Source organism: Topomyia yanbarensis, chromosome 2 (assembly GCF_030247195.1).
Source record: "Topomyia yanbarensis strain Yona2022 chromosome 2, ASM3024719v1, whole genome shotgun sequence".
In the NCBI taxonomy this organism is placed as follows: domain Eukaryota; kingdom Metazoa; phylum Arthropoda; class Insecta; order Diptera; family Culicidae; genus Topomyia; species Topomyia yanbarensis.
Genome location: NC_080671.1, coordinates 383,544,724 through 383,571,462, shown reverse-complemented (window position 1 = coordinate 383,571,462; position 26,739 = coordinate 383,544,724). Strand labels below are relative to the sequence as shown.

At 37.4% G+C, this 26,739-nt stretch overlaps 1 protein-coding gene and 1 pseudogene across 2 annotated transcripts in view; one reads left to right on the top strand and one right to left on the bottom strand.

Moving 5' to 3' along the window:
* Positions 1-26,739, top strand: part of LOC131684694 (B-cell receptor CD22) — a 1,114,748-nt gene that overhangs the window by 725,227 nt on the left and 362,782 nt on the right. The gene's annotated exons all lie outside the window — the stretch shown is intronic.
* Positions 4,753-6,030, bottom strand: LOC131684697 (thioredoxin-like protein 1; annotated as a pseudogene).

The following is a 26,739-nucleotide window of genomic DNA, read 5'->3' as shown; positions in this document are numbered from 1 at the left end:
CGAAAAAATGCTCCATCCATAACCATTAAACACCTGACTTTGAATGATATTAGGGACAAATCTACATTGAAATTATATTTAAAATTTCGCAGAACTATACTGCCGTTATAAGCATATCTGTCCCATGTTCTATGGGATTCCCTATATACATGGGACAAGTATGCGTAGAACGGCAGTATACTAGCCATGACCGGATATTTATATCGTTTTGGGATTTGCTATCTTTATGGGACTGACTTGCGATCATAGGCAGTATAGTGTTTTTGGTGCTTCGGATTGATGGCATTACTCTCCGGTTAGATTGGTTAGACAAATGCCGCAAAGGGCGCGAGGCTGAGAATCCACCAAGAGCGGCAGAAGACCACGTTACGGCTCTGTGTGCTAGTAATTTAAGTTTTATAGCACACTTGAAGAGCAATCGAGGTATTAAGATAGACTTTAGGAGTGTCATAAAACCTCAATTGTTACTTGGGTTGTCGCCCAAGTTTAACAACTATGATTTTTGAAAAAGTGTTTAGACAGAAATTGAATGATGCGTCGAAGCTTTTTCGTAATTGGTCAAGAATCGGGAATATAGAGTCAATTTTCTGACAACGTGCTATTTGAACACATTAGCAGATTTGTCAGTAATAGTCATAACCTTTTAGTTTTCGAGCTGATGTAAGAATAATTATTTAAAAACCACTTGGAAACTCTTCATCACTTCTTTCAACTGCTATAAGCTGGAAGCTAATCTAGGTACCAAGCGAGCTACACTAAAGTCTGCAACTATCGATCCGTTGAGGTTTAGCACCCAAATATCCTCCGATAACCAGGCACGTATCTATAGGGGAGCTAGGGGGCTAAAGCCCCCCCTCGAAATGTTTTGAAAATGAATTTCAAAAACATTATTACCAGCGACTTTAGCTTGTAGCTCGTTTGGTTTGAGATAAAGTTAGAAGATTTCTGTTTCCAACAACCAAAATCAATGGTCACGAAATTCAGTGTGGTTTATGCTTCTGTCCCAGCCGGTGTGAGGCGAACGACAAATAAAGTTACTTTTATGTTGTGTTCCTTGTCTAAAGAACAAAGGAAACTTCTACTATACTATGCCCTAGTAATCTGTCGAGATGAGTGAGACGCAGAAGCAAGAAGTGGTGCAACCGGCCAATTACTGTGATTAGTGGTGATTCGTATAAAACCGAATATTTGTAATGAGAAACATTTTCTGAAGGTGAAAATGGAGGCTATACTTACGATAGCCACCTTTATTGAGTTCTACCACCTCAGGTATTCTGCGCTCATAGCGTTCAACAAATTGGATCAGGCGAAATCATTGATTTTGAAATGATTTAAAGCCATTAAATTTTAATAGTTGATTGTGACAATGCTGTAATTAAGATCTTCATATAAATGGACGGTGAGAGAATCAATGTTCGGTTACAAGATCGGATACCGCTTACTTGCAGATACATATCACATATAGGAGAAATGCTGTACAAAACATAATGCGATAGTACAATTACACATAGTATTCTTTGCACATATCAAAGGCAAACTAGTACGTTCCAGTTCTGTGAAAAAACGTCACATTACGATTTATTTACCGCTGAACACAAACAATTACCATATATGTTCAGGTAATATTGACAACGGCAAAAGCTGCGTCAATATTTCAAAATCTACAGCCAGCACAATCATTGAGGAAATTCACATTCATAAAGGCATGTTTGCGAACATAAAGGCAGCAACCACTATTATGACACGAGAGTGTTCAATAGCGAGATAGATATGAACGACCCCTTATATGCAGTTGGTGAGGAAAAAATATTATATTTCCCTGCTTCGTAAACAGGTATCTACGTGCAATGGTTAAGAGCTTGCGTGGGATCTGTTGGACAACCAGTAAAACTCATTTTATTATTTTTATTGTTGGAAATAGATATAACTAGATAACAGAACCACTGACTAAAGCATTGAATCGAGTTCACTTATGAATTATTTAAAAAATAGTAGAAGAAGTATAATGGACGACTGAGCACTAAAACTTTCCAAAAGTGAACGCATCATCGCAAGTGATTGTCCCGTTTAACAAAACTCAGATGTAATACTCGATATTGGCAACTCTATTTTAAATTTAAATGGCAGGTTTTTGAATTGTTCCCAATTTGTATTACTGTATTAGGTCTGTGCACTCTGTACTCTTAGTATAAATACTAGACATCACATTCAAGCGTACTAGGCAAAAAAATATTTCAATTTACTGAAAACGATATAGCTGAGGCGACAGTTTTTGCTTTCGCGTCATTTTAACGCAACATCATTTTCATTGGCACTTAATTTCACTTTCATGCGAGGAATTCGTTCCGTTCATGCGAGTTCGCAACACTGTTGCGACTAAAATGTTGTGACTGGTTGAATCTATTCAATTTTATGTATATTCAGTATATCGCAGTCTCACGATTTGTTTTTAATTCGTTTTGGACTAAAATTAGAGATGATCAGAAATCACGGAGGAGGAAAAAAGAATCGGCTAATCTAAGAAGCCTCAAGAGCACCTCTTCTATCTTTTTTATGCACTCAGAACGAGTGCTTTCGGAATTTCGCTCTGATCCCTTTTCAATTCGGTTTGAAAAAAAACGGCATTTTCGAAAACACATTACGTCTTCGTTATCCGCACAATATTCAACGGTAGGTGGAACAACGTTGATTGAAATTGTTCCCTAAATTTTGGTAAAACAAACCTGTAATCAAAAAGCATTACAGCTTTCTTCAAGAAGTCATGTCTCTTCCAATCTTGATGATGATTGTAAAAAAACTTGAGCTAATTAAAAACGAACCAATTCCTGAGCAGACTGTTTGAATTGCAAATATTTTCGCATCACGAAAACTGCCGCTGACAAAAAAATTTGCAAAAGATTCACAGAAATCGGATAGACTACAATAATTTAAAAACATTGAAATCTGAAAAAAAAAAAGTCTCTTCGGCACAGGAGAAGCAAGTGCGATGTGTTTTCATTGATTTGTTGGAAGCAAGTGTGATGCTAAAATTATTTAGCTCACCCATATTTATAGTTTCGAGTAATTCTAGTGGTGTCATCAATGTTACATTCAGTGATTCGAAATTTCAAAATCAGTTAACTATTTCTACTTATCGAAACTGACATTCAGATTCAACGCCTCGGTCATTCAACTTTCCAACTGACTGAAATTTCATGCAGAATCGAATGTTTGAGTGCAGAAGAAATATAAATTCCTTCGCCAACCAAAGCGTTCATTTGTTATTGTGTGAACAGTTCGAGCATTAGTGAGCTGCGTAATCTATATCTAGTGCATTTTCGCTCAATAATCCCTCTCAGAACTAGCACAGAAACAAAATTCAGTTTGCTTCTGAAACCGAATATATGCGAACCCGAATGCGCTGTGTCGGAAGAATGAATGACTAAGGAAACGAACCAAACATTTCATTCATCGCGGCGAGCAGGAATTGAATTTCGGTTCTCTTTCAAGTTCACGCAGGGATGTCAATTTTTTTAAGCTCTAGTTACATTTAACAAAATTTACGTAAATTGCCAGATAACAGTAATCAGGGGATTTTCTTTCGATTAGTGAACAGTCCTATAGTAGATAAAATTCCGACTAGTTTAGTAAATTAATGCATTGAAACATCTCTTTTGTATTGTCCAAAAATCCATGAATTCCGAAATGAAACCTGTAAGCTTCGTGTGCTCAAATATAATATTTGCTTAATCTAGGTAAATACTTATTTATGCTTTGTAGAGAAATCAGTAGTATTTTTTGTACACCCTTTACATGTCAACAAACAAAATTACTGGTTCGTCTATTGCCACAGTTTCAAGGATCTAGTAGAAGAATTGCCTAGAAAAATAAGCCTGTCTAATGATATAAAAAGTATCAATTTCATAAAAGAATAGGATCTGTGAAAAATCTGAATACTTAAATAGATAAATAATTTGTTGTTCTCACTTGTCTGAAAATAGTCTTTAATGTATCATCATTTAAATTGAAAGTTATTATAAATTTGAGTTGATTGGGAGTTGAACCGTTTCTGCGCATCTACAAATCGCCTGCCTAATCAGAAGATTTGGAGCGAATTTCGACATTCTCTTGTATTTGTATTTAAATAATTGAGTCTTAATGAACTATTTTAAAATGAAATTACCTAAAGTGGCATGCGCGGAACTAATGACGAAGTTGAAGATGTCGTTATAATCGTTGAAGCGACGGGTCATTTCTAATATCGGTTATTGGCAGCGAAGTTAGTGCATTTCAGAGTGCATGCGGTGTTCGAGAACAAAGGACACGGTTTGGTACGTACACTGATAGAATATATTCGTAAATCGCCAGGAATTTGTTTCGTACAGACAATTTTCATAAAATATACGAATTTTTTCGTACATATGATGAATCTTTCGTAGTTCTATTGAAACATTTTTATTTTTTATTACGAATTTTTCGTGAATACCACGAAACGACTTTCGTTGGCTTATTACGAAACAGCTTCATTCGGCAAACGAATTGTTCGCTGCTATATACGAACATCTTTGTAATATTTACGAGTACTATTCGTCAAACCGTCAACGTTAAAGAAGCTTCAATAGAGGTAGAATACGTCAACAATTCATCACGACGGTCTCAGTCTGAGTATTTAGTAGCCGTATCCGTGCCCGCCGGTTTCAGGCAGATTTCCTGAACCTCTTTCGTTTCCAGTTGATCCAGAATCCGGAGCTGTACGGATTCAGCTGAGCCATCGCAAACTGCTTGTTGGTTTTTTATGAATAAGATTGAGTTTTTCTCTGCCGGAGCAATATCAAAATAATATGCCATTTTTTCCTGCTCATTATTTTATTGAACAATTTATAAAAAGATCACTATCTTTAACCTTTTAAATATACGATCAAACATATTCGTCACCGCACCTATCCACCGCCTTCTAACCATTCTTCTCCCGGCGGCTCAAACAATCTAGCGGCTTTCACCCTTTTTCCCAGCCACCCGCTGGAAGTCATCCATCTTAGTCGTTGCAATCGGTGACCCGATGAAGGCCAAATGATCGATAATGGTCGTCTCGTCACCAGAATGGTTATCCTTCACGAACAGCTGCATATTCTGCACGTTCTGAAATTTAACGAAGTGCAACGGAATCGGCGATCCCGACACAAGATCCTTCTGCCCCAGTACCAGATCCTGCACCGAAACTTGCGATTCGGCCATATCGAAACCGATGGTGCTTGGTTGATTGATAAAGATTCTCACCTTTTTTCGGTCCGTGAGAGGGCGGTGCTTTGAACTTGATGGCACTGATTTTGACCAGCTGATTGAAGGTAATCGAAATGATCAACTGTTCGTCACAATCGGACACCAGATGACCACCGCTGGAACTGAGCGCATTCACCATCGGGTGGTCGTTCGATTCGTTCAAACATTCGCACTGGTTCTTCTGGATGAAGATGTTCAAGTCCAACATTCCATGACCGTAATCTTCTCCAGATTCATACAAACTGGCGACGTAATGTTTCTGTATTTTGGCTTCAAGTCCATTAATGTCTGCACCCTGCATCCTGTCAATCTTTGTTCTGGCTCGGTAGAAAATAAACATTGGCATGGTCGACATGCCCTGGGACGGCGCCGTTTCGGTACATCTGTCGACGTCCGCCTTGAGAAACACAGCCTTTGGATATTTCGCCGGAAGCTGATCGAACAAATGCGATATGCTTCGGCACGGTCGACACCAAGCTGCGGTAAAATCTACAACGACCAATTTTCCTCCTGCTGCGGCTAGTTCGGTTTGGAAGTGAGCTTCATCGGTGATTGCTTTAACAGCCATGCTGAATGGCGCTGCTATCGGTTAGATGAAGATTCTAGTTACAGGGCCACTATTTTACCCGGAGAAATTAACTACTTAATTAACTTTTAACGTTATGCACTTTACTTCTCACAAAATTTAACTAATCGAGAATGGCGAGAGATGAACGATGGAAGATGATTACGAAAACTTCTCTTAGATGAACGAAATAAATTCGTGCGACCAACAAAGTCGTTCGTAATATACACAAATGTTTATTAAAATAAGCAAAACATTTCGTTTCATTCACGAAAAATAATGTCGTTTTCAACGACAACATTCGTGCAATGTACAATGAACAAGTAAAATTTACGAAAACTTTCGTTCATGAAGCAGCCATTTCTTCGTACCACAATAAAATCGATTTGGCCACATCGATTTTTTTTTAAATTAAAAAATATCGATGTTGTCAAACATCGATCCCAAAAGATCGACTGAAAACAATAAGAGGCTAACAAATACGAATACTTTTCTAAAATAAACGAAATGAATTCGAGCGACCAACGAAGTCGCTCGTAATATACGCAAACATTTATTGAAACAAACGAATCATTTCGTTTCATTCGTGCCATGTACACTAGATAAGTAAAATTTACTTAAACTTGTGTTCATCAAGCGTCCATTTCATCACACCACAATCTTTCTAGTCCTCAATACAGGTGAGCAGGTTGAAATAAAATCGATTTTGTCAGATCGATTCTTTTATTTAGTTTAGTTAGTCGTCAAACATCGATCCTAAAATATCGATTGCAAAAATAATGAATACGAAAACTTTCCTAAGATGAACGAAATAAATTCGTGTGAGTAATGAAATCGTTCGTATTATACACAAACGTTTATTAAAATAAACGAAACATTTCGTTTCATACACGAAAAATAGTGTCGTTATCTACGATTACATTCGTGCAGTGTACATTAAATGTGTAAAATTTACGAAAGCTTTCGTTCACCAAGTGGCCATTCTTTTTCATGAAATGAACGAAACCTACTAGTTACAATGCACGAAAGTACTTCGTTGCAGAAAACAACAAATGAATTCGTGCATTGCATGATCGATTTCATTATATTTACGAAGTTATATTATCAGTGTAGAGGTTAATTTGTGATAGAAGACAGGGAACATCATATTCAGCCATAAAAAACTTAGACACGAAGGTAGTTTACGACGCGGGTCTACGATCTTCTAAAGTGTGTAGTCCTAATAATCGACAACGTTTTTCTTGTGGTTCAGGTTCAGCGGATCGTTCCAAGGCAATTGACGTAACGCATATCGTATCTCGTAATCTGCGCTGGACAGCCTCACTTCGTTGGCTTCAAGTTGTATGATGTGAGCACCCACCAGACCACGTTTGCAAATTCCAACGGTGAAAATGGTAGCTTATGAATTAACAATAAAAACCAAATTCAAAAGCAAGAATTCGTCGATGTACTATACCATTTCTTGTATCAGACAACATATTGTCTATTGCCTTAGTTTTGGAACTGTTTTCACTAAGAAATTTTCAAAATTACATTTAGTTTCAAGTGTCTATCTCAAGTTACCAGAATTAACTCATTTAGGCAACAAGTTTTAAGCCCTCTCGAAACAAAATCCTGGCTACGGGCCTGCCGATAACGCTGCTATCCGCAGGTCGAGACTTTGTCAATGTAGCAATTTTCGTTGAGCTGAAATTTAATCTTCTGATAACTAGGGATTTTGTCGAATTTCATTATGAACTGTAGCATTCTTTCCCCGAAGAATCAATTTCTAAAAGCAGAAGATATCAGTTGCAGGCACTCTCCTCGATCTCGTTCGAAACAATAGACATAAAACTCAAGCATTTTTCGTGTTTACGGAAAGCTAACCCCCCTGCCATTTTCCCAAGATACCACCATCATAGACCTAGAGACGACACAACAATGACTGGCCCGACATGTAATGCTACTTGTATCTACACACCGGCTCATCTTTATGAGCTAAGAAAAGAATTTCCTTTCATTATACATGTATATCTTCGGCGCTCTTCCTAGGGGTTTCCTTTTTACATCGCGCCCATGAAAATCTTCAAGGAGGTCGGTACGCGTTTGTGTAATGACTTTCGAGAGCTTTCGCTTGTTAAGACGCTCTGCCTTCACTACCACTCTGTCAGTATCAATTTTCGCTGGGGCGCGCTTCAGACAGTCTCCAGCCGGCGGTTTTTTTTGTGTTCCGACATGTCAAGAAGCCGTGGGATGCTAAGGGTGAGGTGCGATGAACAAAAACATCAAAACAAAAGTGCTTCATTAAAAACAATAGCGCAGCGAAATTGAAAGAATTTTTTTTTGCTTTCTTGGCGGCACCCGGCCCCAATGACAGGAAGAAAAAAGTCGAAGCCGGCTGTGGAAGAAAGAAACCCATCATCAAGTGGACACTTGACTGTGGGTGGGTGTTGTTTGAAAATGTCTTACAGTTTTATTTAAATCACCCGAAAATAGGCGGACATTTTTGAAGACACGCCCGAGCAATGACTGTGTGTTTTCAAGTGCTGAAATTATAAACAGCTATAAAAGAGGAACAGTGGTGCGGATCATGGGCGGTTGCAGGAAGGCTTACAGTGGGTTGGGCACGCGTCAGTCCTATTCTACACGATTGTTCTTACTAACGCAACTTGTACTTTCTACGATGTACTGTGATGTGGCACACGTAATTAAAGCATGTTTTAAATTTTCATTTTCAAAAAAATATTCAATTATTTTTACTTTAAGCAACCATTCTATGCGCCGAGCATTCTTACTTCTGTTGAGCCGAAGATTATATATATCAAGAAGACTGATGCTTCCCCCATACAAATGAGAAGCGACAGAAGTTACAGCGCCTCTATTCTACGAAGGTAAGAAGCTTAACGTAAAAGTAAATATGTGAAAAGAGTAACCTTTACCCGGAAGAGGTGTTGCTGTCACTGTCTCCAGGTTCTGAACAGGGTTGCCAGTCTTCTTTATATGTAGTTTTCGGTTAAATAAATGATTAATCACGAATAGAATACTGAATGGTGTATAGTTGAGTATTCATCAAGCCCACCGTTGATTCGCGCTGGATTTTGGACGAAATGTTCGACGTGACGACCAAAACAAGTGACAATGCATAAATTACCAGCTAGCTACAAACTTTGCAACGGCTCAATCAGCTTCTTTGCTGCATCAGCAGCAGCAGCAGCGGCGCTAATTTCCGCCGGGACAACTAGAGGTGACCGAACTAACGAATTCTCAGAGCATTCCACGGGCACGATTGTTACAGATCCAGCAGAATGCATAATTGTAAATTACGCTCGCTAACAAGCGCTAACTGCGTTGAACGTCCGCCCGGGAAAGTTTTGATGGGAAGTCAGTCCGGCGTCAAAGAGAACCGAACGGGTTAAATTTTCCGCCACTCTGGTGGGAGCTGTTTTCCAGCTCTGCTGAAAGCTAGAAAAGTTGCTCCATTCGTGCCAGCGAGTCAGCGTGTTCCGCTGCCAATGGATGACTATGATGATGATGATTATGATGATGATGGCGGTACAATGTTGATGGGCAAGAATTAAAATGTTCCATTCACTGGAATTTTACTTCTCTGGTCGCCGCCTTGCCTTGCTTTATGCATGTACTTCACAAACCCGTTCGCGATGAAATGACATTATGTTCCAGTTGAGCTCTCACTTTTCTAGTCGTTTTACTGGTTCCTTCGACGGGACACTTTTCACATTCATCTTCGACGCAGTGAGTTTCACGGAAAATTAATATTTAATTCGAACCTCGCTCAGACGCAAATCATTTTAGCTTGTGCAATGCAACAGTGCTAAAGGCACCAATCCAACGATCTTCTCGAAGGAAGCAAGAGCCTTATGTACTTCATCTAATGGTACGCTTGAACATAAAAGAATTTATTTGAGCTGTGCAGTCATGAAATGCTATATCTGAAACTAAATTGGCTTACATTTAGTTTAATTTCAAATATCACCATTATGCATCCATTTTTTTATTATTTAATAATCTTACTCCTAATAAAACACACAGCACAAGTCAATTCAAACGCCAAACCACCCTCCTGCACGTGTAGGACGACGGTAATAAATAGTTACAAACTATGCAACGCCCAGTTTGTTATCAACTTCAACTACCTACGTAGTCGGGCTGCACCATGCATTGTGACACTCTCGAACTTCGCCGCTTCGGAGACTTTTTCCTGCGCACAGCAGCGGGCAGGAAATAACTATCCAACCGAAAATGGTACTCGGTAATAAAATTTTACATTGCTAGTTGACTTTCCACCCGGCGGTAGTACAATCTGTGAAAATATCCAGTTTCCCTCTGTACCGGGATCTGTGATGCTACGAAGGGGGCGAGCTTTTTCCCATCGTTGCTGCTATTGTGTTGAAGGTTACGGGAAAGCTAAGGAAACGGTTGGCCCATCTTCCTGCTTGCTCTCCAAACTGGCGAACTGACCAGGCGCACGTGAGGTTATATGCATAAAAAAACGAAAAAAATAATGTCTTGCAGATTTCCGGGTACTTAAAATGGGAGACGTTGAACGATAAGCGAAGAGAAATGACCAACACCACAACAGTAACAATTTTATAGTGGTAGATTCATTGTCTTCTGAACAAACTGGTTATCTGCAATAGCTCGGTTATTGTCTCACAATGTAGAAAATCAACCATCAGATTTCGGTTTTCTAAAATGAAAAGATTAATAATTAATAAAGTCGGGTCTCCTATTACGCGGATTCACCCTGCGCCTCCAAGGAGGGGCACGAGGGGGAGCGGGCATGTGTCCCCCCTATTCGACCAGAAGCTGTTTTGGTAAAAAGATATTTGCATTTCCCTACTTCAACATGCCAATTTTTTAGAGCTGATCATCAAGGTGATCAGTTCCTTTCTAGTACTTTATTAATCCAAGTCAAAGCACTAACTAAATTAGATAACAGAAGCAATTTCGATTTTTGGCAAGCTACAAACAAAATATTGTTTCCATTAGGCTTGTGGTACTGGTTGTATCGAACATTCGGGGAATAGCGATCAATTAAGGGAACAGTAATACTGGTTTCGTGTTCGATGCTGCCCATCTACAAGACGTTGTAGCCCGTCTACCATCGCGTTTTTATAAATGTAGACAAAGTTCTTGCGATAGCAAAGCCTCAAAATAAAGGAAGTGCGGGCACTGCATAAAAAAGTATCGATGTTTTCGGCGCGTGCAAAACTTTTGATAAATAATATATCTAGTCTCGCGTTGAAACTTAACCAGAACCCAAGTAGCCGCTGTTGTGCTATCTTATGAAAAGTTCCATTTAGCACATTTTGAGAAAAACGATTTTTGCTGAAATAGGAGCTACACATCGTGCATTTGCAGTTCTAGATTGGCCCATCGAAATAAAATAAAAATAAAAAAAAAATTAAAAAAAAAATAATAATAATAAAGATAAAAATAAAAATGGCCCATCGAAATCTTGTTGGCCACATTGACTACCATAGCCGGTTCTGGAAATAACCGGAAAAATGGTTATCTTTCAAAATAAAAAAAAACATCAGTTTCTCGAAGACTTAGTCTCAAACGATATTATTCCTATAGACTGCAATTAATTTTCGTATGGAAGGGTTATATGGTTCTTGAAATATAAAATGAATAGTCTGGTCACATAAGAAATTCCCATATAATCCTGACTCAAAATTAATATTTTAAAGAATTTTCAAAAATTTCAGAAATTGACTTGGTATTTTTTGTGTAAAATGTCCTTAAAATGCATGAAACTTCGAGATTTTACGCCCGAAATTTTTTTTTGAGAAAAACATTTTAAAAGTGTCGATTTCGCACCATTTTGTCTTTCTCAGGCTGTGAACCATTTGGCGATTTTTTTAACCTTTAGTTAAAATTTGACAGTTCGAAAGTTATTTTCTCTTGAATGGAAAAAATTAACCGAGAGAGCGAACCATTTCAAAAGTTGACATATGGATAGTTATTTAGAATTGACAGCTGCGATAACTACAAGATGGTAGAGGTGTGAACATTTGTCGATATTTTGAAAATTAGTTTTTTTCTTATTACATTAAGTATGACAGTCATAGCCTCGAAAAGTAAACATCCACATCATGAAATAACCCAAACAAATCTTAACACAACACGTTATCGTTTCCATCTTTATCTCTTAATTTTGTTTTGAAAAATATTGACAACCTCAATTAGGTACAGAAAATGTTTCCACCTTTTTATTCTGCCCCATGGGCAACATTTTAACCATCGAGCTGTCAAATTTAACTATCGCTCTGTCAATTTTAACCATGCTCCAGAGTAGGGTTATTTTGCAAATAACTTTCGAAGTGTCAGATTTTAACTAAAAGTTAAAAATTTCACCAAATGGTTCACAGCCTCATATAGCAAGGTTATGTAATCGGTCGGAATTTAGACCTTTTGAACGAGGCCCACAGGACCGAATCTCTTATACCATTCGATTCAGTTCGTCGGGATCGTAAAATGTCTGTGTGTATATATGTGTGTATGTTTGTGTATGTATGTGTGTGTGTCAAATAATATCACTCAAATTTCTCAGAGATAGCTGAACCGATTTGCACAAACTTAGTTTTAAATGAACGTATAACGCTCCCATAAGCTACTATTGAATTTTTAGTTGATTCGACTTTCAGTTCCGGAGTTACGGGTTGAAGAGTACGGTCACACAGCAAATTTCCTTTTAACCGTTATGTGTCCGACGCGGTATCCGTGTACCTTTTCAGGTTTCAATTAATGAAATTCTGATGTTTTATTCATTGCTAGAAATTGAAACTTTGTGACATTTTAGAACTTCACTAAGTCATGCTTTTGGGTTAATAATATTGTTGATATAGTAAGGGGAGGAATGAGGAGGGGCTTCTGAATTTTTTACTACGTAACAGGGCGACGAGGGTAGCCGTGTACCCACAAAAATGAAATGCCAATAACTAAGGCTATTTTCAACCGATTTCGATACTTTTGGATGTTTTGGTTTCAGGAACTCATTCACTATTAGATTTGGTAAAAAATAATCGGGTTACTACGTTCTGTTTCCGGGAATCCGGAAGCATGTTCCAGTACTGGGATAGTATTTGTGAATTTCAATGGAATACCGGTAATATGGGTATCAAAATTCTTAGAATTGCTTCAGTATGCTGTATCTCGTGGTTTTGGAACCATTTGGTGATTTGATACCGGAACGGACATTCCGGAGCAGGTTCTCGGGGGGTCGTGAGTGGCCATTCCGAGGTCAAATTGTTATATGGTCCCGTGACAATAAATATCAGATTTCTGAGACAATTTGAAGGGTTTGATACCCATATTGCTAGAATGCTAGGGCATTATTAAAATCTACAAATCATATCCTAGTACTGGAACATTACCCCGGAAAATCCGGATTATCAAGAACCAAATCTATTCATACGGTTCAATTTCACAGAATTAAAAAGTGGACGAGTTCCTGAATTCAAAACATCTAAAAGTGTCCAAATCGGTTAAAGAAAGCCATAGTTACGAGCATTTCAATTTGCGGATACCCGGGTACCCTAAGGGTTTTTTTTTTTGGACACATAACGGTTAACATACAGTGGATCCACAAGTTAGTGGTATCCGATTTGACACTTGATTTGCTTGTGCATTACAGTGGGACATGGTTATATGAAAAAAATAAAATTTCGCTCCGAGTAACTTTTTGGGTCCCATTTGGCTCCCAGAACAACTGCAAATTTTTAGTTCGATCGGTGAAACTATATTTTTGCGCCCACGGTTTAAAGTTTACATGGGATTTCGTATGGAGAAAACGTCTTTAACAAATTAATTCTTCCAAGAGTCGCCCGTTACCTCCTAAAAATACATAGCTGTCTGATTTTTATAGGAAATTTGTCAAGAAAACAAAGCCTAGAAGACCACGAAACGATCTGATGCTTGTGGAAAAAGATATTAAGCAAAAACCGATTAATGCCCTGAAGATTAATGAAAATTTTACTTTTCATAGCAACACTGCTGCTGACGGTCGAATTATATACAAAATGTTTAACTTTCTCTTATTATGTACAAAAGAAGACTCAATTTATCCCTCAAAACTATTGCGATGTGGCCAAACAGTATAGTTAGACATATTAAGAGAAGATCAACACAAAATTGCATATAATTGGACATTCAACAGCAGTGGTGCTAGAAAAAATGAATATTTTATCAATCGTCAGAGCATCAATTGGTTTCAGCTTAGTTAGTAACTTTTTTCTCAAGCGTGAGATCGTTTCGTAGTTTTCGAGACTTTGATTCTTTGTTAAATTTCCTACAAAAGCCACATAACGGTTTATTTTTAGGAAGCAATGGGCGACTCCTGGAGAAATTATTTTGTGAAAGTTTTCCCATATAAAATCCCATGTAAACTTTAAACAGTAGGCGCAAAAATGTAGTTTCAGGGATCGAGCTAAGAATTGATGTTCTAGGACCCAAATGGTACCCAAAAAGTTGTTCGGAGCTGGAATCTATTTTTTGTCCCACCCTATTGTGTAAGCCATGCTTCAAACGGTGCGCAGGTAGACAAATACTACTTGAGTACACTGAATGTGTAATGAATCTATTTAATAATCGCAAGTAAAACTTATGAATTGAACGTATGCTAGTTGTTTCCTATAATCTTGAAAAAAGTTACAGATCAATTTGTAACCCACAACTTGTAAGCTTAAGTTTTAGCGCACGTTTAATTTTTTGACGTAGGACTACGTCTTTGTTTTCGATATGGGGGTGCACGTTGCAAATTCAACAAAAATGGTATGTAACGAAAAGTGGTCCAATTTTAAATGCTTATAATTCAGCCATCTTACGGTAAATTTTCAAATTTTTTTCGCATATCGCTCAGAAATACTTCTAAGAATAGATTCCAATAGATAAAACCAAAGATTTTTGATCTCATGGCATTAAAATTTTAAATAATGTTCAACATAGTTAAAGTACCACGCATTTGCACACAGAAGGCTGCGCTTCCCTAGTCTGGCACGACAGATTTATGTACCTAACGCGCAACGCTTCTATGAATGACGTCATCATCGACTATTTGAAGAGCATATTTGGTAGGGCAAGCTCAGTTGCCTCTTGGACAGCAGGCAGAGCAGAGCACAGCGCTGCATTCTCCCACCGCCAGTGTAGCAGAGGCTAGCGTCGTGGTACTAGTTGTCTCTTTCGCACCACCCATCATCACCAGCGTTGACTCATTTTGCTTGGTGCGTATCTTCCATTCGTGTACGGACACGATGTACTGGCACAGCTTTTTGATTCAAGCACGGTAAACCGTTCGCTTGTGTAGGTATATCCAAGTGTTGCGTGTATGATAGAAATCTGAGCTTTCGTTGCGCGAAGCGAAAACCTTCGGGTTTTCTTTGCATTGTCGTCTCCATGACAGGCTAAGGAGACGAAAACTTTCTTAGCAACAAATTCACGCGAATGGATAGAAGAAAGTGCAACGAAGGCTTATTATTTACGTTTCATCAATTTATTGATTCCACGAGATTCATTTCCACTCAACCTATCCCACTTTGATTCTACCAATACATAGGTACTACAAAGCCTATTTATGAATGGATGCATTGTTACTCAAAAAATCGCTGCAATAAATGCATCTAAGTCCATCCATAAAACTATTTTCGATTCTTGTATATGTTTTGCTTCGATATATGATTAAGACCACTGCATTCGCTACATTTATGTGTACTTTAGGAAAACTACAATAACGGCAAAATAAAACTATAAAGCTTGTCCTATACAAGAACTGTGACTGTATTGTCTAAAACATGATTTTTAGGCATCGGTCTGGTTGTTTACAGCATACAATAGAAAACTTTTTAAAATTTTAAAGCAGTTCCAGATATTAGTTCGGTTTTCCATCGCAGTTTTCTGTCTGCTTTCTTTAATCGGATTCGATCGCTCATTGTAAATAAAGTGACCTGATGAGCAAGACAGTTTGATTCATGAAGTGAACTGTAGAAAGAAATGTTTGATTAATTATTAATCCAAATGTAATAAGAAATTCAATATTTCACATATTGCAGTCCTACGTCTACAATTCGTACAACCCCATAGGGCTGTCCCTTGTAGTTTTTTCTGCCAAATCTCAACTTTTCATATCTTTTGCCGAGATATCATCAGTAGAGATCTCAGTAAACAATTTTTTAGCTGAGATCTCAGTAAAAGTGACGTTTCTTCGTTTTCTGCAACGAAGTATTTTCATGCATTGTAAATAATTGGCGATTTGCGGCAAAACAAAAATTAGTCTTCTGACACCTATGATTCAGCTCATGAGCTAGCAAAGTGATACAGTTTGCTTCTTTCACCCGCAAGTGAGTCGTAGCTTACAACAACAAAAACTTCATTTTCTTCTCGGAAAAAGCTTACCACTGCCAAAATATGAATGAAACGAGTAAAAAAAAATAGTTTTATTTGCAATTATTCTGAAACTACAGCCATTTACAACTATGTGGCTCATATATTTCTTCGAAATGTAATCGGGGTATTATTGCGGATATAAAAAATCCAAGTTCCAACTCGAAATCGAGACCCAATCAGTACCAATGTCAAACTCCTTCATATTTTGGACTACGTAGGAGATTTAGTGAAGACTATCGGATAGAAGGATAGAATAATGTTTCGTTTATTTCAATAAATGTTTGCATATATTATGAACGATTACGTTGGTCGCACGAATTCATATTTGTTCATCTTGGAAAAGTTTTCGAATTTATTAGCGTATTATTTTAGCAATGCTCCGGCAAAATATTGTACGGGCTCGGTTTTTTGGGAATTATCCCGGAAGAGAGAAAAACTCAAACCTACTCATACAAAACCAACGAACAGTTCACGATGGTTCAACTGAACCCAATCGAATCCAAACTGCTGTGGATTCTGGAACAACTGGAAGCGAATGAGGTTCAAAAAATCTTTCTGGAACCGGCGGACGCGGATATGGTTACTGACTGATTGACCGTCGTGATTAGAGATAGGCCATTCGTTCGCGAACGGTTCAGTCGAACTAGTTCTTCAAAGAGAATGAGCGAATGGAAGTTTTTTTCAAGAACGGTAGTTCTCAATTCTCTTCAAAACGAATGAACTGAACATCACCTTAAGCCGTTGGTCATATTATGTGGGCCGATTTTTAGCGAACGAATGAAAATGAACTCACTTGTTGTCCCACAAACCACTTTCGGTGATCTCCCAGTATGGAGCCGGACGAAGAACGACGCACAAGCAAAATTAAAACTTCCTTCTTACTCTCGATTTCTGTCATTATACATCATAAAGAACTCGCAGCCTTGATGTGTCCAGTCAGCATACAAAAATATAACAGCTAAGGCAGAAATCATTCTGTGAGAGCATTGTATTGAATCTTCCAGATTCGAATGTTTTGAGAATCATTCACGAGATACAAGTAAAACATCAGCTGAACGAATGAACGGTTCATGTGAACTAGTTCTTTTTACAGAACTGTTCAATCGGGAATGGTTCTTCGAAGTGAACTGATTTGCCCATCTCTAGTCGTGATCACTGCTCACCTAGTTACTGCCAAGGTAATTCGTCTTTGGCAGTAACTAGGTGAGGAGTGAGGTAAGCGTGCAGCAAGCTGCGAAGTAGAAAAATGACGGCGAATAACTTTGTTTACATACTGAAATCCAAGCAAACATGCATGTAGTAAACAATGTTGTTAGCTGTCGTTTCTAGAACCAACATGGCTGATCGGCGATTTCGAGGATCGTATCACCAGAGAATAAAAGCTCCTTGGTCGTGATGATCAAAAATTATCTGACGTATAGCAACAAGAACACCATATTCTACCTCTATTAAAGCTCTTTTGACGCTGACAGTTTGACAAATGATCCTCGTAAATATTACGAAAACTTTCGTATATATCAGAGAATAATTCAATATTAATTCTTCAAAAAGGGCTAATGAGATTTTTGTAAACAAACTTATTTCGAGCCTTATTCCGCTGCCGAGTTGAATTTCATGAAAAATACACATCTTTACCTTTGGTAGAATTAATTTCAAATATTTTCTGAGTTAAAATTATAACAAATTAAGAGAAATCAGCAAAACAAAAGTTTGTTTACAAATCTTATTAGCCGTATTCCAAAGTTGATATGGAATTTGTATGCCCAATGAAGCCGATTTGTAATAAGCCAACGAAAGTCGTTTCGTGGTTTTTACGAAAAACTCGTTATAAAAAAATAAAACGTGTTTAATCCACCTAATAGTGTGATGAGACATTTCTTATAACTCTTATCACTCTTCGGATATTATATCGTTTGAGAGCATTTAGAACTTGATGCTTCGCAATGTTTTTGATAACACATACTACATGGGATAGTGGCAGGACTCAGAGAATCGCTGAAATCAGCATAGGACAACATCAGTGCTAGAAATCTCAAACCAAATCAATGGGAAAGCGAAAAAATGGCCCATAAAATAGACATACCAACGAATTATTGTTAATGCTCTGTTAATAAAATATCTATATTGTGGTGGGAAAACTGAATTTTCCTAAAGGGGTTATATATTGTACTGAAACAAAAAAAACGATTTTTTTTTAATCGATTTGAAGTTTATATTTTACTCAAATTTCCAACGCGACTGAGAACTAAGAAATCGACGCTTTTTCTTGAAAAGGGCGTTACTAGCAGTGATACCGTTCAAAGAAAATCAACAGTGAATATTTCCAGACTTGGTTTTATTTCCTATTTAAGAACTATTGTGTTTTTGACATCCTAGATTGCATGATTCAGTGATCGAAACCCAAAACTTCATAAAGTATTTGAAATTATTAAATTAAAATTTGTTTTTGCTATTGAAATTGACAAAATGATAGTATTGGCCCTTTGGCGATTGTTTACTTTTTCGGTCCCATCTATCAGCATTGAAGTATCGCCCTTACGTTTTTTTACAATAACTAACGTTTTACACCACCGATTTCGTCCGGGTTTTTTCAATAGAGATCATTGTTACTATTTACAGCTGGTATCAGTTTGATAATCCTAAAAAAATACGAAAATAACAGTTTCGCCTCTAAACTGCTAGCAAAAAAAGTATCGCCCTGTTTGTTTGAAACTTTAAATAAACAAACAAAAATACAGTTTCGCCCGTTGTATTTTTTGCTGTAGTTTGAGAAAGAAATATCGTAGAATCAAACTTTTTAGGTTAATTTGTTGCGTTTCAAAGCCCTCATTCGCATGTAAGAAAAAAGCCCTATGTTTACATTTGTAAGTATCGCCCTTTTCACAAAAAAGCGTTGAAATGAAATCGCAGCTCCTGATATTACGCTATCTCTGAAGTACATGCGTGCATAGTTTCAAATTTTACTTCGACATCGACTTTTTCTAAAGGTGACTTCCCAGTAGTATTCTTGATTTGAATTATTATCACTAATCCTAATGCCAAAGTACAAATAAAAACCTCACGAAAACGAACCGTTTGGGAAAATCATCATCATTACTGGAACTTTCATTTTCACGAAACTTTTCGATAACCTTCCGTCACTTGCGTTAATGCACTGGGTACACAGTAGGGTGACAGGAAAAAAATGACCCCTATCGGCCCACCTCTGCGTCGAATCCTAGTCCCACCAGGAGTACTTGCACCAAATTTGAAGCAAATCGGACAAGTCTAACTACCGGACCAACGGGCCTGAAATTTGTATGGGAATTTTCAACAATTTACATGGAGAAAACCCACCAGCACGCATTTTCGCCGCTAGGTGGCACTGTATGCTTCGTATTATCACTGTAAGTGAAAAAAGAAGGATAATTGAATTGTCTACAACTTCTTCTGAACATACCTTTGAGCTAAACTTAACGATTATTTCACAAAAATATATAGTTCGCGGGACTCGAGTACTGATACACAACCATGCACTGCTAGGCCCCATGCAAAACTGACTCAGACATCACTTCGTTAAAAGATTAATAACTTCTTTTAACATAGCCGGATTTACTAGCAGTCTTCGACAAAGTTGTAGATAATTAAAATATCTTTCTTATTTTCACTTACAGTGATAATACGATGTATACAGTGCCACCTAGCGGCGAAAATACGAGCTAGTGAGTTTTCTCCATGTAAATTGTTGAAAAATCCAATATAAACTTCAGGCACGTTGGTCCGGTAGTGAGACTTGTCCGATTTGTTTCAAATTTGGTACAAGTACTTCTGGTGGGACTAGGAATCGACTCAGGGGAGGGCCGATTGAGTTTTCAAAAATTCATCATTTTTCTGGGCAGTCTAGTGCACAGTGCTCTAAAAATCTAGCGAAATTGTCTTAGGGCACCAGCGGGTCTGTAAAGAATACTAAAAATTAATTTCTATTCCATAATTTTCAGTTCAGCAATTCGAGAGATCGTGCTCACCGCAAGCCATGAAAAATAGACTACGTTGTGAAGCGATGGTCACTATTAATTAAAAAATCACGGTTAAATAAAAAATAAAACTATTAAAAAATTTCAAATAGTTTATAATTTTCACAAAATTATTACGAAAAATTGTTTAATAAGCTTTCGTAATATTGTGTAGGAAAAAAGCTGAAAATTTGAAAATAAATCTGAGGATTATGATTGATTACAGAACTCTGGAATTTTCTATTCGAATGTTTTCAGGCAGGAATTTGATATTGATGCTATTAGACAACTGTGAAATCAAGACCAATAGATCAGTTACATATCAGGACCCCATTCCGACAATTTATCAACAGTCCTCATGATGTTTACAACAACAGGTTATCAATCTACGGATCAGATAATGTTATTGTAATATTGAATTAAATCAGTTTGCATCAATAAATTTTCAACTCCAATCCAATATTTTTTTTTGGTGTGGTGGGGGGGGGGCGCTGTATGGTGTTAAACCCCAAAACCTTCTCTTGGCTACGCCGTTGCTTGGAGTTTTTTATTTCGCTTTTCATTTTCCGAAAGGTTTCAGATCGATCCGATGGTCATGAGTTAGAAAAATTGCAGTCAGAAGGTTCGCACAAATGAACATTTTTGCACTGATAAGTTATCAAGTTCCTTCCAGACAACTTGGAAATGTTCGGTGATTATTTCTAGCGGTTGTAGATAGAAAAATGAAATACAAAATTCGATTTATCGAAATAATGTTTGGCTTATTTCAATGGATTATTTCTATATTGAGCAATAAATAGGCGACGAAGAGTAATCCACAAACAACAAGCCATAACTTTTAAAGTATTCAAAATAGATATTTGAAGTCTTCAGTAAAGTTATTCGCAAAAGTAAGAGCTACAAATTTGCTGAAGGCATCATTTCGTTATAATCACTTCCAAGAAAATTTGTGAAAATATCTCACTCATAGAGGGATTAATCAGCAAAAGCACAATACCAAAAGAAAGAGCATATTTCCTCCATTAAATTCTCCGAAGATACTATTGACCTAAAATAAGCCGTTTTGGCGTTAATAATAGATTACATGTTTTTGGTCATATTTCTGGCAATGGGAAATGATAAAAATCTTTCGTCCGCATTTAATGTTAAATATCTCTTTTGATAATAGTCCGATTTCAACAATCTATAGCTTGTTCGAAAGGTATTCGTTAAAGCTGTCTAAAAACATATAAATTGTTAATCTATATTGTCAATTTCAGCAGATAATTTTAAAAAACTGCAAAAAACGCCATTTTTACGCATTCAAACATTCATATCTTAAAAACTGAACATCAGAATCAAAAACAAATTAATAGCGTTCATACTGTTTTTTAGTTCTTTCATTTAAAATTGGTTTGGATAAGATCGGTTCAGCCATTGCTGAGAAACACGAATGAGAATTTGTCCGTTACATACACACACACACAGACACACACACACACACACACACAGACATTGTCCCAAATCGTCGAGCTGAGTCGATTGGTATATAAGACTCGGCCCTCCGGGCCTCGGAAAAAATCTTGAAAGTTTGAGCGAATTCTATACATTTCTTTTATAAGAAATGTAAAACTGTTTCAATAGAACTACGAATGATTAATCATATGTACGAAAAAATCGTATATTAAATAAAAACTGTCTGTACGAAACTAATTCTCAGTGATTTACGAATATATTCCTTCAGTGTGTGAATAAGGCGAATAAGCAGATATTTCAAGAAGATAGTTTTATTTTAAATTATATTTGGATTTTGCCGATTGTTTTGAATAAAATTTAACTTGAACTTATTTTTGCACAAGTTTTATAGCTATTTTTAAACCATTTTCAAGTGATTTTCGGGTTTTCAACAATTATGGAAAGAAAAAGAAAAGGCCTTTATATTATCGAGAAGGAATCTTTAACAGACAGCGCTGCCTGTGGTTCGTGGTAGTGCGGATTCTTACTGCAGTGATTTGTAGTAAGAGTACCGACTAAACCTAAACCGCTTGTTCCTCTCAGCCTCCATCTTTTCGCAGTCACCGTTACTTCAGTAGGGATTGTGCGCTTACTCTTTTTGTTTTGTGTTAATTTTTCGTCGTTTTCCCATTGCTGTTGTTTCTTGCCTGTTGTCCAATTTTCGCGGTATATCTAACTTTCTGAGGTCTGCTGTGAAGACAGTCACCTGCCGAGACGCGAAACGATCCAGAGGTGCTGACCTTAATGACCTACATGTCTTTACAACTACCCTTCTTGGCGCTACTCGTTCCTAATTATCTGGTTCGATGTTCAAGATTGAAAGTCGGTTAACAAAAAATACTTTGCAATAATCAGATGTATTTTTTCCGGTTTTTTTACCCGACTCTTTTTATGCTTGAAGTTTATATCCGGTTTTAATATTCTAATATATTTGAAACGGGGTCTACGACGAATGTTCTGTCCTTGCGACTTTTATTTTCGGTCACTCAATTAAATGACAACTCCTTATTTAACCCTTAAATGCGCAATGTTGTTTTAAAACAACATTGCGAAAACCATCTTAAAATTATCAGAGGAACGAATTAAAGCTGTGAGACAATTTTCAGAAAATTTGAAAAAAATTGCTTTGCGCCTTTAAGGGTTAAGACATGTTTTGTGGTACCGTAAAACGGGGGAACATTGATCTATTTTCGTACATTTTTTCCAATAACTTTCTTCAAATCAGGTGGATGTAACTGTTTGCATTTTTAAAACAAGTACTGATACCCATAGATTGAAAGCGTCCGAATTGTTTGGTAATTTATTTCGTTTTACTATAAAAATAAAATAAATTTGTTGTAAATTTTCATTCGTTGTTTTCGGGGTAACTTTGATCGGCAAAATATGTGTATCGAAATAAGAAATAACGCTCCAAATGTTGTGTAAATTGCATATTCGCAGGCGATTTTATGGCCCGATATCTAAAAAAAATGAAAAAATTGTTTCCTACTCTAAATTTTGACAGATAATCTAAAAAAACTGCAAAAAGTACCGCTTCCTATCTTACCATGCGATACATTGCGTTGCGTTGTGACGATGATTTTGGCGGATTGCACGCTGACTTCATTATATTTGACTCCTGATTATCCAGTAAGAGTTGCGTAGGATTATCCAGTAAGAGTTGACAGGAAGTGTTGATACTTCACCCACTTAACAGAAGGTAGACGACTCATCAGACTCTTCCATAGGTGTCGCGGAGTTAGTGGTTTGCAAAGGTATAAGGTCTAGGATTCTCTCCAAGCAAGCGATGCGACCTGCAAAACATGGTTTATTAGGTAGTAGCTTAGTTGGTTTTCGAGTACATGATCACTCGAAAAAGGAAAGATTTGTTTAGTTTTTGGTTCTTTTTAAACTCTGGGTAGCCGGCTACCGAGAGTATTCTAGGTTTCCTAAACAAAAGCAATTTGCACTCCACACAACCGATCGAGTATTACCTAGGAAAACTAATCTTATCTACACAATGGGCCGGATCACTATTTATTGCGACAGTATTTAGACAAATTCTGAAAACTACCGAGAGATAACACGTTAAACAGACAAAGAGTTATAGTAGCTCAAGATGTTATAAATCAAAGAAAGTATTTCCTATTTTCCAAATCGGATTGTTTGTGAACTACACGTATACGAACGATAATATCGAACATTGAAGGGAAATACAAAGGATCGTCAACTCGGTGAAGCTCTACCGGATCCAGGCACAGCCGCAGTTTGTTGCCTCTCTTCACTAGCACCAGATTACTTAACCACTCCATGTGTTTGTTCCCTGCTTCCACACTCGATTCTCCAAATCGTCAATCTTTTTGCAAAAAGTACCGCTTCTTATCTTGGAAACAAACTAAACTTCAGAATCAAAAACATATCGATTTGTTTCTGTCTGAGTGTAAGGCCTTTCATTTGAACATTTGTTTGGATAATAACAGTTCAGCCATTTCTGAGGAATACGAATGAGAGTTTGCCACATACATACTAGGGTGGCGCATTGTTATATGGAAAAACGTAATCATAACCTCATCAACCGAGCACAGCACTTTTTGGTTCCATTTGGAGCCCAAACAACTGTGCGAAATTTGGGGTCGATTGGATTTGACCCGGCGTAGCGCATTGCGTTTGAAATTTGTATGGAAATTAGTACGAGAAAACCTACTTTTTTACATTTTCAATTTTACAGACTACAATTCTTCCTGCAGTATACCAAAAATTAGATAAAAGTGTAGTCCAGGATATGCCGAACAACTTTGCCGAAGGATGCATGCTGCTAGAATGTCTCTACAACAAGTTATAGCTGTTCAAAGTTCGATAGATCGAATTAATTGCCAAAAATCATTTTTGTTGCCAACACTGCAGGTGTACCAATGACTTTTCATATAGCATACCAAAATAACATCATATACTTTAGATTTACCATATTGGAATGTTTGGATGAATTATTCAAAAGCCTTAGCCCAATTTCATGGGCGCAGGTAGTTTCGCAATAGGGCGTAGTGAGGGGAGAGGGGGGGAGGCTTCAACATATAGAAATTCTAACTGCAATATCTGAAATCTTGTCGAGTTGAAATGTTAAGATGTATTATTTTAAAATATTTGCACAATGTCCTATGCATAATAATAACGATGAAACGAAACATACTGTATCCCTCTGCATTGACTTGACATTGACAATATCAATTGAAGTATAGTTGTAGACTGAATCAACTGATGTCGAGTTGATATGTCAGAGGAATGCATTGATTATATTTCAGTTTAATACGCACTATGATTTGATAGGATGCTCTTTTCGATGTTGTTCGATCATCTGAAGTAAAAATTGCTGTTGAACTGGGGCTCTTGTGGATTGTGTAAATGTTGTAAAATAATTCATCTGAACATTCCAATTCAATAAGATTTCAGTTATTTCAGTTGAAATTTCCATATTTAAAAGTCTCCCTCCCTCTCCCCTCACTACGCCCTATTGCGAAACTAACTATGTCCATGAAATTGAGCTAAGGCTTATGATTAATTCATCCAAACATACCAATGTGGTAAATCTAATGTATATGATGTTATTTTGGTATGCTATATGAAATGTCATTGGTACACCCGCAGTGTTGGCAAAAAAAAAAATGATTTTTGGCAATTAATTCGATCTATCGAACTTTGAACAGCTATAACTTGTTGTAGAGACATTCTAGCACCATGCATCCTTCTGCAAAGTTGTTCAGCATATCCTGGATTACACTTCTATCTAATTGTTGGTATACTTCAGTAAGAATTGTAGTCTGTAAAATTGAAAATGCAAAAAAGTAGGTTTTCCCATACTAATTTCCATACAAATTTCAAACGCAATGCGCTACGCCGGGTCAAATCCAATCGACCCCAAATTTTGCACAGTTGTTTGGGACCCCAAATGGAACCAAAAAAGTGCTGTGCTGAAAAAACGATCATTTTGCCCCACCCTAATACATACACACACAAATATTGCCTCGAATCGTTGAGGCGAGTGGACTCGACTCTCCGGGCCTCCGAACAAATCTTGAAAATTTGAGCGAATTCTATACATTTCTTCTATACGAAATGTAAAAAGACATCTCAACTACCCGAACCCAGGTTTTGATGTCTGCATTTACGATCAAATATTGGTTTCGTTTCTCCACAATGGTATTGATACTACCTTAAACTATTCAGCTCAAATCATAACCGTTCGCGAAATTGTTTATGTTTCGGCAATATGTAAAACCAAACAACATAATCCAATTTTATCAAAGAGAAAATCCTGTTCAAACATGTCCCATTTATTGTACCGACAAAAAGGTACGGATTATATGATTCTGCATCTACCAACGAGGAAAACACCGAAAGCTACATCCAACCAAGTGCGCATTGCAAGTCCCTGATTCCTTCAAAGTGCATCCCGTTTTTGCTCCCCACTGTTGCTCGTTTCGTAGGGCACATATCACCCAAAATAAATCTCGCAAAACAGCATCGTTTTTATGGGTCATCATTTGGGCAAAAAGTTCCCTCGCATCTTTCCGTCTTTTTTTTTGGTATGCTACGAATCAACAGCCCGGACGGTCGTAAAAGTTTCCAGATCTACGAGCAGCGGAGCCATCAGCACAAAAAGAATCACACAGTATCAGAAATTAATCCGCTTATTTCTGGACTATCATCGACTGGTGTCTTGGTGAGGTGAGGGAGGCCAGCGCCAGAAACCCGGACGAACTATTTCCACCACAGCACAGATTGCCACAAAATGTTGTCGATAAATCGAATCAGTGGTTAGCGGCATTCATGCCAAGGAGGACAGCATGGTGCGGGAGCAAAAAAAAAAAATTCAATCAATTAAAAAACTATCGTCTAACAGTTTGATTGGAAAAGTTTTACGCCATCGATTGTCGAGTAGTTTTTCAATTAAATTTAATTTAGCGCCCCTGGAAAAGTCTTCCGAGGAGGATTGCTTGTCGGTGGTTCTAGATTGAACAATTTCTTCCCTTTACCACCGCGGATGGCTGTCCCACTGGGAACCGCGCAAAA